Genomic DNA, 4775 nt, shown 5'->3' with positions numbered 1-4775 from the left:
ACCCGTCCCTGGTGTGAGCCCCTTGGTAGGCAAAGCACCCGTCCCTGGTGTGAGCCCCAGAGCCCAGGTGATAACAATAATAAAAACACAGAAGACAGGCAGGCGGTGTGCGCTTGTAGCGTCCATGCTATGAAGCAGACAAGCAGGTCCCCCGGCCTCACTGGCCAGCCCAGAACACCCAGCCAGCTGCAGGCCACTGAGAGGGCCTGCAAGCAAGGGGTGTCACAAGCAAGGGGTGTGGCCCTGAGGAATGACGTGAGAAGTTGAGCTCTGACCTCCAGATGCGCCCTCAGGAGCAATGCACACCCTAGGGGAGGGGGGAGTGCTTTGCCACACAGAGAAGCTGGTCCTGCCGAACTCCTGCTCTCCAGAAATGGTCTCTCGGTCTTTGCGAGTCTGTGTAGCTTTGACCTGCTCCACCGCAGCACACTCCTGGGATCCCTGAAGTGCCTGTGAAAACAACACCTCTATTAATGTCCTTGTCCCCAAAGCATCCCTTCTACCCTTCTCTGACAATGAAACCGTTGCCTTCCGTTTTTAAAATAAACTGGATTGTATGTGTGTGTGTGTGGGGGGGGGTCTTTTGTTTTGTTTTATTGTTGTTTTGTTTTGAGACTAGAGCTTTGTAGCCCAGACTGATCTTGAACTTCTGGATGGTTGGGATTACAAGGAAGTGCAGGCACACCAATGCTAAACATGTTTGTTTGTTTGCTTGTTTTTTGTTTTTAGAGAAATGTTGCTTTAAGTACAAATAAGAGGCCCAGTGCACCGATTTCCGCCCATGCTCCGCTCCTTCACAGGCCCTATTGTCTTCACCTGTCCCCAGCCCCTCATAGGTGCCACCACTGGAAACTGCACTCATGCTTCAACCTCTAAGAAACGTTCAACGCAAATCTTTTCTAACACTATAAAATGCTTTTATAACAAAGAATTCAAATCTTTTCATCTCTCACCCCATAAAACCTTTGTTTGCACAAAGGCCCAGGTCCCTTCTTAGATCAAAGTGGCTGGCCCCTTCCCCCCTCATCTCCTTTGTATCAATTCTCTTTAAAACTGGCCAGTGGCACAGGACTGTGAGGTCAGACTCTAGACACCGGGGTGGGGGGGACAGGCTTTCGAATACAATCCCGAGGGTTTCCTGAACTGACGCACCTGCTGTTCAGAGTACAGTGTCCTGACCAGGAGTAAAGTTCTGCCTTGTCAAGACCCTTCACCTGGAGGGGTGGCCTCTTCCTTTGAGGCTGGAATTCATCTCTAGCAATACTTACCCAAAGCCCACGGTCTGTGTGAAGGTCCGTCCTGGGTCTGTTACATCTGTGGGCGTGAACAAGGGAACATTGTTATGAACCCCAGAATGCAGAGTTTTCACAGTGCTGCCTAATCACTCCCTGGCAGCCGCTGGTTGTTTACTGGAACCAAGCAGGGTTTTTAGCTTTTCAAGCCAGCGATGTGGGTCAGCCTTCTTGTGTGTCCTTCTGTGGCTTGACCCCTCATTTCCTTTAGCATGAACAGTTCGATGATGGAGATGGATTAGTTTACACTCTTACCTATTGTGAAACTTGTGGCTCACTTCCCAGTTTTGGGAATTAGGATGAAATAAACACACTGAACATCCATGTTCAGACTTGCATGTAGGTATAAGTTTGCAGCTCGTTGGGTGCCTCTGACATAATCTGATTGGCCTGCTCTTTGATCACCTCCCCCTGAGGGGGGAGCAGCCTTACCAGGCCACGGTAGAGGACAATGCAGCCACTTCTGATGAGAACTGATAGACTAAGATCAGAAAGGAGAGGAGAACCTCCCCTATCAGTGGACTTGGGGAGTGGCATGCATGCAGAAAGGGGAGGGAGGGTGGAATCGGGAGGGGAGGAGGGAGGGGCTTATGGGGGGATAGAAAATGAATAAAGTGTAATTAATAAAAAAAATAAAAATGAAATCTTATTAGAAGATAATAAAATTATAACTGATTTATGGAAAAAAAAAGAAAATACACAAACAGGATGGCAGGTCACATGACTGTGTTAAGAGCGTCAAAATGCACTTCCTAGGCCGTGCTGCATGCCCAGCACTTAAGGCAGAGCCTGCAGCTGTCCCTGGTGCTGCATTTGGAGGGGAGCATTGCAGCTCCTGTGCTCCCGTTGGGGGTGTCTCCGGCTGTTTCAGCCTTCGGCTCCCGGACAGCACGTGTCGGTGGATCTGTAGCTCTGTCAGCACCAGCTTAGGGAACAAACACGGCATAAAAACTAAAGACTCGCTGGGAATCTTTCATGAAAAGCAATGAAATTGTCACCACCAGAAACCTAAATTCGTTAGACTTCCTTTCACTTGATCTGTATTGAGAACTGCTTTACATCGGGTTTGTTATGAGGAGCGCCACCATAAGGGCATCGGGCTGGACCTCCAGCCTCCCCTGGGTTAGCAAGTTCACTAGCTGGGCCCTGCATAGTCTGAATTCAGGCCTCTCTCCTCGAAGCTCTGTCAAGCTCTGAGCTAGTCACCTTGATTGTCCTGTAGACAGATCAAATCCGGGGCCATTCCCGCCTCTGCTGAACCTGCGGTCCTCACAGGGCCCACACTCATAAATAAAATATATTTTTATTTTTAAAGTTATACTGGCCATGGTAGCAGACATCTTTAATCCCAGCACTCAGGAGGCAGAGGCAGATGGATCTCTGTGTGTTCAAGGCCATCCTGGTCTATTTAGAGAGCTCCAGGACAGCGAGAGCCACAGCCACATAAGGAGTAAGACAAAATAAAACAAGTATCAACTGTGCTGGCCCAGGACCATTGCCCTCAGGGCACACTGGGCCCTCTGCGTCTGCCTGCAGCTCCTTCTTGACCAGCAACCTCTTAATGGCCGCTCCCAGCCTTTCCTTAATTCGACAAGCTCTCTGCTGAATCTTCTGGACCATCCTGGTGCTGAGACAATGAAGAAAGGATAAAAAAATCCACTGAAAAATGAACTGTGAAAGCGTTCATAACAGATTAATGGTATATTATATGTTTTCCCTCATCAGCATTAATATTTAATGATAAAGCAAGTGCCTGAAAGGGATACATTTTAGAACACCAGTTTGCATTGTGTGCATAAACAGTATGAGCTTTGCCAAGCTGTCCCTTTATGTCACTATGCCCCGGCTCTAGCAGCCTCTGCCATCCATCCCCTCAGCTTCCCCAGGGCAGACCCTGACCTCCCTGAGAACCATGTCCATTCTCACCTCCCTGAGAACGAGGTCAATTCTCACCTCCAGTATCTAAGAACCAGGTCCATTCTCATCTCCCTCAGAACCAGGTCCATTCTGAGAGTGTTCATGAGCCAAATTACCGGGGCTGTGATCAGTTTTTTCAACAGCCGTTTATTGCCAGCCTGTGTATTGGATCTGATGTCCTTTTGACTTCTGTGTAAACTTTCTGGAGTGTGTTAATTACAATCAGGGGAACTCTCACTATCAGGAGCCCCCAAAGTAAAGATGCCATCAGCTTTTGTCTGAGGCCTCCGGCAGAGACATCCCTCTGCACTGGGACCGGCCCTCCTGGTGTCCCCAGCTGCTGAGGGGCTCCTGAGTTAAGCAATGTTTGTTCTGTGACTGTGAAAATTCACACAGCCTCTCACCTGGTGGGGTGTGCCTTCAGGTGTCTGGGCCATGCTCTCGGAATGAACTGATCTTCACGCTGGAGCAGGACCTGTTTCCTGCTGACCCAAGCTGAATTATAGTTAGGTCCAAAGCTGCATGCGCTTGTGGCTTCGCCCCTCCACGTGGAGGCAGTGAGACCTGTGGCAGGTGCGGTCTGTGGGTAGGTGTGCCTTCAGAGGCTGTGCTGAGGCCATGGCCTCTGTCTGGGTTTGCTGCTCCATGTGCACGATTGCCTTCCTGTTGAGGAACGGTGAGTGTGAACGAGGTACAGGCCCTCTGTGGCAGTCTGATAAGAGTGGCCCGTGTGTACACGTATATTTGAACATTTGGTTCCTGGTGGGTGAACTGTTTAGGAGGGATTATAAAACGTGGCCTTGTAGGGGGAAGTGTGTCACTGCGGGTGGGCTTTGGGGTTTCAAAAGCCAACACCAGTCTCTCTGTCTCTGTGTCTCTCCATCTCTGTCTCTCTGTCTCTGTCTCACTGTCTCACTGTCTCTGTCTGTCTCTGTCTCTGTCTCTGTCTCCCCAGCCTTTAATCTGCAGATAAGCTGTACCTCTCTGCTCCTGCTCCAGTGCGATGCCTGGGGCCACCACGATCAGAAAATCACAAACTGCAAGTTGCTCCTAACTAGAGGCTTCACGTGTGAGTCCCCGTGGTCCTGGTGTCTCCTCCCGCAGGAGAGCAGTGTGTGACACACGCTCGTGGCTCAGCCCTCGCTGTGCTCAGAGACCAGCCCGTCTCAATGACAACCACCCAAGTCTCCACGCCACCGTGTAGGCTACTAATGGCCGATGCACCAAGCAGGTGATGGGATCACCCTCTTGGGATTGTGAACACACACAACACATGCACAACACATACCATACACACACACACACACCACACACATAGCCCACACATCATACACACATGCACACATACATATCACCTATCCACAGACACACATGCAGAATACACAGAAACACACACACATATACACTACACACACGCACACACAGAGATACCACACATACACACACACACACACACACACCACACATACACACACACACACACACATACACACCACACATACACATACACACACATCACATATACAGACACACACACACAGACACACACACAGACACACACACACA

This window comes from Psammomys obesus, unplaced genomic scaffold (genome assembly GCF_907164565.1).
Source record: "Psammomys obesus unplaced genomic scaffold, mPsaObe1.curated_primary_1811, whole genome shotgun sequence".
Lineage (NCBI taxonomy): Eukaryota > Metazoa > Chordata > Mammalia > Rodentia > Muridae > Psammomys > Psammomys obesus.
The sequence above is the reverse complement of the archived record's forward strand: the minus strand, read 5'-3'. Positions refer to the sequence as shown.